The sequence below is a fragment of the Sciurus carolinensis genome, chromosome 14 (genome assembly GCF_902686445.1).
Source record: "Sciurus carolinensis chromosome 14, mSciCar1.2, whole genome shotgun sequence".
In the NCBI taxonomy this organism is placed as follows: domain Eukaryota; kingdom Metazoa; phylum Chordata; class Mammalia; order Rodentia; family Sciuridae; genus Sciurus; species Sciurus carolinensis.
This window is the reverse complement of record NC_062226.1, coordinates 40,170,402-40,181,567: the sequence shown is the minus strand read 5'-3', so window position 1 is coordinate 40,181,567 and position 11,166 is coordinate 40,170,402. Positions and strand designations below refer to the sequence as shown.

The window sequence follows — 11,166 nt, the reverse complement described above, 5'->3', positions numbered from 1 at the left end:
ACATCAATTTTTCTAAGAATTTTCTTCAACAGAAAAGAGACAGCAAATACTATTGGTACACTTATCTAATATCTTGGTTTTTCTACAATAAGATGAGTGAATTGGAGTCAACATGTATGGGCTTACTCAAATGTGTTTGTTAGAGACATCTGATTAATTTATAAGGTTATTCCATGGAGTAACATACTTAAAAACATTATTCTTTGTATATTAAATGTGTTCATATTTTCCAGGTATACAAGCCTTTAAAGCAGAAAATTTATCAAGCTGCTGTTCTCCAAATTAAACTTGTCTGTAATGGTAAACCTATCATTTAATATTCTATTATAGGACCTGTCATCAATAGGGTATATGTAAAATAACATTTACAAAAGAGTGTAATATGCAGTAGCAAAAATGGAACTCAGCCAAAATTCAAGATATTATTGCACAAACTGAATGTTTTACTGTTGGTAATTCCATTTTGTATTTTCCTTGTAAACTCTAATTGTTGCCTGATCAATATTTTGCAGAAGTACTGCTTCAAGAGCGAACACTGTAAATTAACTTGGAATAGTAAGCCATCACCTATGGAACAGAACTGTAAAGTTATAGACATTAAAGCTAAAGCCCAGTACTCTTACTTTATGACTGGTGAGACTGACTTGCTTGATGGTTAAGATCAAACTTAGAGATAGAGATTAAATACAGAGGCCAAGAAAAACTCCATATTTGGGTCTTGCCCTTAAAGTCAGTCTGAACCCAGGGAACAAGAGGACTTCTCCAAGGAGCTTTGCAACTCTGGGTCACACAACCTCCTAAGCAAGGAGACTGATGAGACTGCTAGAGAAAAAGCCACTCAGTGCATCTGCTGCAGAGGAGGGTCACAGAAAAAGGGAGACATCACCGATACTTTCAAGGAAAGTCACATCATCGAGAAGACCCTGCCTAACCAATTGCACTAATGGAGCTAAGAAGCTGCTCTTAAGTTCTCCATGAGTTACCCCTGTGGAAACTCAGCTGACTCTTTAACAGATAAGAACAGGTCATGTTGACCAGTTTGATCTTAAACACCTAGCAAATCAGTTAAAACCAAAGTATAGCCATTCTTGGGCATTTAAAAATAATAGTAACTATCAAGAGAAACTGCTAGAGTTAGAATTTTTTAGTCAGTTTAAGGCCTACAGACACAGGTAGGCTTAATCTATGTTTGCTAGTAACAGCTTAAGTATAGAGATCTCTACTAAATGTTGTGTTCACTTCCTGATAATCTAGTCAATGTTAAAGCTCCCAAATGAAGGCTTGTCCTCTCCAGCCTTTGCTAGGCCTTGTTATGGGAACAACTTCTCAGTTCTTCCACCCCCTGTCTTTTACTTCCATGTCAATTAATCAACTTGTATTGCAGAAATATCAGAATCTCACAAAAAATTGGAGCCTGGCTGCAGATATGCCTCCAGAGAAACTATCAAGTCTCCAGTTCTTCCTGCCACAATGATACCAGCTCTACGTCCACACCCAGCAGGAAGTAATTACAGAAGACTGACCTTCATCCATGTACCCCCCCAAAAAATTTTTTTTTTATAAAAAAGGAAATAGGGGAATGTTAGGTATAAAGCCACCTTTCTCTTCCGCTACAGGAACCACCTGTCAATCTGCGTTACGCCCGCCTCTCCTGTTACAGGAATTTCCGGCTTACGTTGCCGTAACCTTCCTGCCTCCCACATTACATTCTAATATATCTTTGGTCCATCAGTCAGTCTGTAATAATTCTCCTCCACGATTGGTTCCTCACAGTCCGAGAAATTCCAATATCTGAGAAGAAACCCGGCGCTACCTTCTTCTTTTCCTTTCCCCTTTCCCCCGAGCGGGCATGATTCGTCCGCATAAAATAAAAAGTTCCTCATGTGGGACCTGTATCTGTGGAGTGTTTTTCTGGGAGTTATCGACGAACCAAAACTGCCCCTAACATCTGGCCTAACATCTGGCCTAACAGTTTCTATTTCAGCATTTTCTATGTGCATGATTTAGAGAATTTTTAATGGGAACACAGGTTGAATACATGATATTCCAGTATAACAATTAACTGTTAAACTTTTTCTTCTTTTGTTTGTATGAGCATAGATTATCCACTAGATGAAGTACTGAATTGGTTGCTAAAACAGGTCAACTTATTTTTTTTTCTTTAAAATTACTAAGTCTAATTTGAATCCTATGACAGATGTCCTATGACAATGAGGAAATTGAGTATCAGAAATGGTAAAATAGTTGGCGCTGAACTTTCAACTAGCATGTGAGAAAGGTGGTGTTTGAACTCAGGATTAAGTTAATTTTATTTTTATTTTTAATTACAGCTTTATAGTTATACACAGTGATTGGGTCCAACCCAACAAACGCATGGAATTCAATTTCAGTGCCAGATCCCCACTTTTGCCTCCCTTCCTCCTTTCCCTCCCTGACTCTTCTTCCTCCAGTCTGCTGGACTTCCTTTCACTCATCTGTTTATTTACATTCAATTGGTTCTTTTTACTTATACATAAAGGTAACATGATTTTTTTCTTTTCAATTTGGGGAGTCATACCAGGGATTAAACCCAGGGGCACTTATCCACCCACTGAGCCACATCCCAAGCACTTTTTATTTTTAATTTTGAGACAGGTTTTCACTAAGTTGCTTAGGGCCTCCTTAAGTGCTAAGATTGGCTTGGAACATGTGATTCTTCTGCATCAGCCTTCTGAGCTCCTGGGATTACAGGGCAGCACCACTGCACACGGCATAACATGACTTTTTAAGAATGCATTCCACATTACCTCCCCTTTCCCATCCCTCCACCACTCTGCCTATTGATCTCCTTCTTCTACACTATCAATCTTCCCTATATCTTTATGATATCCTATCCGTCCCCCCACACCACCACATTTCTTAATTTTACAAGGAAACATTTGACCCTTGAGTTCCCAAGTTTGGTTTATTTCATTTAGCATGATGTTCTCCATTTACTGGCAAATGCCATGATTTCATGAGGGCTATTGATCTGCAGTTTGGTATCAGAGTTTTAATGACTTTATAGAATGCATTGAGAAGTGTTCCCTCCCTTTTAATTTCATGGAATAATTTGAGAAAGATGTTTTAGTTCTTCTTTAAGTATCTGGCAGAACTCAGCTGAGAATCCATATGGTTCTGGACTTTTCTTTTGGGGAAGGCTTTTAATTCTAGTTTCAATTTTATTACTTAATATTGGTCTTTCTTTCTTTTCTGTCTTTCTAATTCAATTTGGGGGGTCATATATGTCTAGAAATTTGTCAATGCCTGATAGATTTTCTAGTTTATTAGGGTAAAAATTTTCAAAATATGTCTGATTATCCTCTGGATTTTAGAAGGCTCTGGGGTAATAACTCTTTTCATCTCTAATTTAATAATTCAAGTTTTCTCTTTCTTTTGGTTAGTTTGACTCAGGGTTTATCAGTCTTATTTGTCTCTTCAAAGACCCAACTCTTGGTTACTTTGATCCTGTATATTGTTTTTTTATTCTCAATTTCATCTCTGATCTTAGTTATTTTCTGTCTTCTGCTGATTTTTAAAATTAGTTTGTTCTTTTTCTAAACTCTTAAGGAGGAACATAAGCCTATTTATTTGGAATCCCTCTAATTTTTTTAGCATAGACACTCAGTGCTATAAATTTTTCTCTTATAATTACTTTCATAGTCACAAAGATTCTAATATTTTGTATCTCTGTTCTCATTCAATTCTAAGAATTTCTTGATTTCTAGTCTCATTTCTTCTTTGATGCCTTCTTCATTTAAGAGATTATTCAATCTCCATATGTTCGTGTGGTTTCTAATTTTTTTCTTGCTCTCGATTTCTAATTTCATTCCATTATAACCTATAAGATGCATGGGATTATATCAATATCTTTGCACTTGCTAAGATTTCCTTTGTGCCCTACAATATGGTATACATTGGAAAATGTTCAATGAGATTTTGAGAAGATAAATTCAGCAGTTTGGGAGTAAAATATTCTATAGATGTCTCAAGTTCATTTGATTTTTATTATTATTTAGGTTGGAGTTATCTTTATTAACTTTATGTTTTGATGATCTATTGGTGCTAAGGGTATGCTGGAATCACTCTCTTTTATTGTGTTGGGATCTATGTGGGATTTTAATATCATGTAATTGGGTGTGCTAACATCTGGGACATAAATATTTACGGTGATTATATCTTTTTGTTGGATTGTTCCCTTTATGGTGAACTTTTTTGGCACTTATGATTAAGTTTTGCTTGAAATCTGTTTTTCCAGTCATGAGAATAGCTAGCCTTGCTTGTTTTATGGAGTTCATATACATAGAATATTTTTTCCATCCTTTTATCCTCAGCCTGTCAGTGTCTTTGCCTATGAGTCTCTTTTAAACAGCATAGAGTTGTATCTCTTTTTATCCTTTTCTGCTAATCTATGTCTTTTAACTGGGTAGTTGAGACCATTAACATTCAGTTTTAGTTTGGATATGTGTTTGTCACTTCTTGCCATTTTGATGTTTTGCTATCTGTAATACTATTTGATTCTCACTTAAAGGATTACTCTTCTCTTCTATTGTTCTTCCTTTCTTTGGGAACTTTAGGATTTGTTTTTGGGTTCCTCTGTGTGCATTTTATCTTTGAGTATTCTTTGTAGTATTGACTTGGTGGTCATAATTTTTTCAGTTTATTCTTGCCATGGGAAGTTTGATCTCTTCCTCAGATTTGAATATGAGCTTTGCTGGATATAGTAACCTTGTCTGGCAGTTGTTTTCTTTTAGAACTTTAAATATCTCATTTCATGTCCTCCTTGGTTTTAGGATCTGAATTGGAAAATCAGAAGTAAGTCTTACTGGTTTGCCTCTAAATGTGACCCGATGTCTCTCTTTTGTAGTTTAATATTCTTTCCTTGTTTCCTATGTTAGGCATTTTGATTACGAAATGTCTTGAAGAACTTCTCATTTGAATCGGCCTATTTGGGATTCTGTAAGCCTCCTGTATGGAAATGTCTATTTCATTTGTGATATGGGAATAGTTTTCTGTAACTATTTCATTGACAATGTTCTTAATTCATTTATTTTGTATCTCCATGTACCACCCATGTACTCTTATATCCCAAGAATTCTCAGGTTTGGTCTTTTGGTGTTGTCCCAGGAGTCTTGAATATTCTGACCATGTTCTGTGTTTCCTCCTTTTGTTGCAGTCTGTGTACTCAAGTTCATATATCCTGTCTTCAAGGCATGAATTTCTGTCTTCAAGGGCAGAAATTCTATCTTCCACTCAGTCTAATCTGTTAGTGATGGTTTCAAGTGACTTTTAAATTTGATTGATGATGTCTTTCATTTCTAGGAGTTCTAATAGGTTTCTTCCTTATCGAAGTGGTCTTTCATGCCTCTATCTGCTCTTCTAATTTATTCCTTAGATCTTCTTTTGTTCACAGAACATGTATTTATTTGTTCCTTTTAGATGTACATGACAGTAGAGTGTATTTTGACATATAAATACATGGAGTATAAATTATTCTAATTAGGATCCCATTCTTGTGGTTGTACATGATGTGGAATCTTACTGGCTGTGTATTCACATATGAGCAAAGGAAAATTATATCTGATTCATTTTACTGTCTTTCCTAATCCCATGTTCCATCCCTCCCTTCATTTCCCTTTGTCTAATCCAATGAACTTCCATTCTTCCCCCCACCTTATTGTGTGTTAACATCTACATATCAGAGAGAACATTGTAATATGCTAATTTTAAGTCCTTTAGATATTACCAAGGAATGGGATAACTGAGTCAAATGGCGGTTCCATTCCCAGTTTTCTGAGAAATCTCCATACTGCTTTCCAAATTAGTCACATCAATTTGCAGTCCCACCAGCAATGTCATAGAACATTTTAATAATCAGATTTTTGTAATATTTCTCTTAGATTTCATTCACATCAAAATCAGTGGAATCCTTTGTCAGGGGACCGTGAGTTTGGGAGAGACGATTTGTTTTCCTATTTCCTTATGTTTTCAGAGGTCTTTGACTTGTACATCAATTGAGATAGAGTTTCCTCCATCTTTTTTATGAGTGTTCTTTTGTGTATAATTATCTTATTTGTTCTAGGACTTCTCTGTTTTTGATATATGAGTAGATGTCCAGGAGTGGCACCTAAAGTCCCTCCCTGATTGTTCTTCCATGGGTACTTATTTTGGGTTTGGAGCCAAAACAGGGCTAAAGTGTGGTTAGGTTGTATATAGGGTGAGATTCACTGTTGTTTGGTTGAGACATGAGCATTTCTCTCAGCTACAGAATCTCTACTCTGATCCTGAAGTGTTCCAATCTCTTTCCAGTCTCTCTTAGAGGGAGCAGGGAGCCAGGAATGGAACTAATGTCAGAAACAAATGTACAGCCTTAAGATAAATGTCAGGTGACATTATAACACTAATTTCCACTTATATAGGAATGGTGAGGCTGGGTTTTAGCCTCCGTAGCATCAATAATAAAATCATGAACTAGATCAGGCATTCAACCATGGGCATCTACTATGTTATCCACTGCATTTATAGTCACAATGACTTGAATACAGTACAAATTACATAGTCCAACATAATATCTATTATTTGGTCGGGTTACAGTTCCTTAAGTAATAGAAAATAGGGTAGGAAGGTAAGAGAAAGTTTGAAGGGGTTGAAAAAGTGATCAGAGGAGAAGCTGAAGATAGGGAGTAGGTGTCATTTGCAAGATGAAGGGATAATAAGTTAACTGAAAGTAACGAAAAGAAGAAACAAGAGGGAATAAGGAATTTCAGCTGTTACTGGGGGAAGAGAATGCAGAAGGGGAGATAGGAGAGTTCAGAACTCAGGTGTAAACAAACCAGCAAATATAAGACCTAAAAAACTCAAATCTCTGTAAAATTGTACCCCACCTAAGTTTAACCTATACTGCATAATGAACACATGAAGGAGTGTTATTAATGTGTAAGTAAAATTATATAAATATTCAAACCTATCCATGCAGTGAGAGCATACAGAACCACACACACCACACATACTCACACATACTCACATGCACACAAAATCATGCATAAGGAAAATAATGAATAATATAAAATTATTTTTGAAAAACTAAAAAAAAGTTAAAATTTAAAGACAGTAAAAATGGGAATATAGAGGAAAAAATAAAGAAAAATATAAAAAGAAAATGGAATTGTGATGAGAGATAAAGAACTTTTTTCCACTGTGGTGGCCAAATCTGTTGGCAGAGATAGATTTTCAGTCTTTTTTTAAATAGTGGTAACTCATACTTATTACAATTGTATATGATCATATCTTATATTCTGAAAACTATACATGATCACACAATTGAACATGTGTTTCTTTCTTTTTTTTTTTTTTTTTTTTGCAGTGCTGGGGATCTAACCCAGGGCACTCTACCGACTCAGCTATATCCCCATCCCCGAACATGTGTTTCTTGGTGAGAATAGACAAAGCTATCGGTCAGGAAGGCCTTGCTGCCTGGCTCTGCCCTGAAGCAAAAATCACATCTCACAAGGTGATTAGCCGAACCAGGACATGGTAAAGGAGGAAGCAGTGTGATTTCATTTGAGGATGGCAGGGCATGTGGGGCTGGGGTTGGGGACAGGTGCCCATCTGTCAGACAGGACCTGGCTGTGGGGAGACTGGGCCCTGGCAGGCTGTCGCTGAGAGAGAGAGTGGGTTCAAGGCCCTGGCTTTTGGAAACAGAGTGAAGAAAGAACCACAGGCCAGGCCCAAGAGGATACAGCAGGGACAGCAGAGACCAAAGGGAATTATAGCTCCTCCCCACTAGGAGGAGGCAAGTGACCACACGAGTTCTTGCCATTCACTTTATCAGGTCAGTAAAGACACTCAGCCAAAACCCTGGATGAGACACTGACCAGGGGGCTGGGCAGAGGCTGGGGGCTCAGAAGCCTTGGTGTTCTCAGCCTGGCTGTGAGTTAGGCCAAAGCCATCTGTTCTGGAGCTGAGCTGAGTTGTGGGTGCAGGCTGGGACTAGGGTGCTGCTCAGGTGAAACACAGCTGGTAGACAGAAACGAGACCCCCAGCTGCTGCAGCTGAGGACAGCGCTGCCCTCAGCATGGCTTGAGGCCACCCCTGCCCACATCCAGAGTCAAGTGCCCACTGGCTGGACGGTGTCCCTGGGAGCAACCCTAGTCCCGTTCATTCTCATTGCTGGCACCCTCAGGGCACAGCAGCTTTTCCACCTGCTCTTTGATCTGCCCGTCCCCACCCCGCCTATCCTCCCTCTGCACCCTCAGGATGTCCTCCTAATCCACATGGCTCATATCATCCTCCTCGTCCTCCTTATCTTCCCTCTTTTCTTCCTCACCAGGTACCTCCATCCTCCCCTGGCCCTTGATGTCCGCCATGTCCTGGCCTACTGGGTGCCCAGTAGGTGGTAGGTGGCCATGGAGCCCTCAGATTGTGACTGACTTTCCTTCCCAGGTAAGAGTGAGGTGGACTTGTTGCTGACTAGCAAGATGTCACTGCTGTGGTGGTTCACAGCTGCAGGGCTGGAGGATGACAGTGACTTGACTGGAATCTGCCAGGAGGGGGATCTTCGGGGTTGATGGGAAGGGTGGGTGTAATGTACAAAGCTGCTCCCCCTGACCTTTCCGGTGCAGCCATTTTCCCCGCCTCCCAACTACTGTCAGTCTGTGAACATCCTAGCTAGCTATTGGTTCATCAGTCAGCTTGCAAGTATCCTTCTCCGTTATTGGTCCCCTGTTAGCCCAGAGCAATTCAACTGCTTCACAGTAGCTACCTTGCCATCTTTTCTCATCCTTCTGTCTCTCCTCCTCACTTTCTCTATCCTCCTGGCTTTCACACTCTTTCTTGCATGCCCTTTCTTGTTCCCTTTCTTTTCCTCTCATTTTCTCTCTTACCCTGCAGGGAGACACTCTGTTTGCTTAATAAACTCCCTTATGTGATTTCCTGAGTCCAGCGTGGTTTCTGTGGGACCCCTTACAGTGGGAACTGCTTCTGATTTAAAAGTCCTTTTGTAAGGGATCCCACGGAAACCACACTGGACTCAGGAAATCACATAAGGAGTTTATTAAGCAAACAGTGTCTCCCTGCAGGGTAAGAGAGAAAATGAGAGGAAAAGAAAGGGAAGGAGAAAGGGCGCGCACTAGAGAGAGAGTGAAAGCCAGGAGGATAGAGAAAGTGAGGAGGAGAGACAGAAGATGAGAAAAGATGGCGGGTAGCTACAGAAAAGCAATTGAATCCCGCTGGGCTAACAGGGGACCAATATCGGAGAAGGATACCTGAAAGCTGACTGGTGGACCAATAGCTAGCTAGGATGTTCACAGATTGACAAGTGGTTGGGAGGCAGGGAAAATGGCTGCACTGGAAAGGTCAGAGGGAGCAGCTTTGTACATTACACCTTTCAAGGAGGTAATTTCCAACTTGAGATCACTGATATTTTGGGACCCCAGGATACAGTTGGTAGATGCGGTGGCTTTGGCGGTGGCCAGCCTAAAGGCCAGCTCCTAGATCTTCTGCTGCTGCTGTCTCAGCAGCTCCTGGACAGAGGTCAATGTACCTGAGTCACTGTCTGGGCCATGCTACCCACCCCGCTTAGAGAGACTAGCCACCATCTTCCCCAACTGCTTTCTGTCCTCACACAGGATGAGGGGCAGCAGGTACTCACAGAGCTGGTGAAAGCAGATGCAATTCCTGCCACGATGATGGCCAAGGCACCATAATCTCACCACCAGGAACCTACAGGGCGGTATGACTGCGAAATGAGGTTGGGGGCTGGACAGGAATGCCCTGAGCTGGGCCCAAAGACCAAGGCTCATGGATAGCAGTGCCTGCCTGTTGGAAAGTCAGATCAATCTCTACCTCCCTCAGCCCTTTCTTCAGGAATGTGATCCTGGTTGCAAGTGGACTCTGGTGAACCTGGGAATTCTGTAGAAACTTCACTGCTGTGACTTGTTAAAGGCTCTCAAGGCACCACATTTTCACTTCCTGGAGTAGAGCTTGGTTGGCTTGGGTGTTCTGCCATCTTTGTGAGGCCTGACTAATCTAACCCATTTTCGGTCTTTCTATTTATTTCTGGCTCTGTATTTTTGGACACTGTCCCTGTGTTCCTTGTTTACCACCAGCTAGGTGTAGCAGCTCTCACCTGCCCATCTCCCCGTATGGCCTAGGATAAACTGGGGAGTGCCAAAGAATTGTGTGATCCCTGTATCCATTCTGGAGAGCAGAGGCTCTTGCCTGGCTGCAATGAACAGCCGCAATATAGCTCTTATGGGGAGCCAGTTGTTGTGGGATTTTTCTCCCTTGGATCCAGAGCCCTAATGGACCAGGTAAAATGTTCTTTGTGCCTGTTTCATTTTCTCCGATTCAGGAGCCACTCTGAGAAATTTTCTGTTGGCTGCTGGTAACTTCCTTCATGAGTTCCTTACCTCCACCCCACTCCCCGTCCCACCTCCCAACATGTCCCTGTTCACAGGCGCAGCCTTCAGGACCTGGAAGCTCACCGGCCAGCGTGTTCTGGGCTGGTGCAGGGCTGCCCACAGAGACCAGGGGGATCTCCCAGAGGGCTCACCGCCTCCACCAAACACTTTCACCCCTACCGACTCGGTGTCCATGGACGTAAGCCTTCCTCTGTAAACCACAGGTTTTCCCAAGTCAATTTTTCTTTATTTTTTTATTTCTTTATCCACCGGCCACGCCATCCCTTTTGTCTGGCTCCCCATTCTGCTCTGCTGGCGGCGGCACCTGGCCTGTCTCGGTTATTTCTCACTCTCAAATTACTGACTTTCTGTAGCCCTGTGAATTTTTTTTTTTTTTTTTTTAATTACAGTTCTATCTTCCCATTTTCTGTGTCTGGTGCTGAGGCGCTGTTGGGCCACACTTCCTTTTTCCACAACGGCATCTTCACCGCCGCCTGAACCCAGGTTCTGATTGATCAAATATCTTTCAGAGGCCCTTATACTAGATGACTTCCTTTCTTCATGCTTCTACCACTCTACAAAGTCACTCTGATTTGAAGAACTATGTAAAAATAACACATATTTTATGTAATTACTTATAAAGAAGCATTTTACACATTAAATAAGAGATGACCTGTGCAAATGTGATAGGATACAAATCTATACCATGACCTATACAGAAGTAAGAGTGAACAAATAGTTGGATAAA

General features: G+C 40.8%; 1 pseudogene; it reads right to left on the bottom strand.

Moving 5' to 3' along the window:
* Nucleotides 1–8,165: 8,165 nt before the first annotated feature.
* LOC124964096 (peroxisomal membrane protein PEX14-like) lies at nucleotides 8,166–10,613 on the bottom strand (annotated as a pseudogene).
* Between the last annotated feature and the right edge of the window lie 553 nt (nucleotides 10,614–11,166).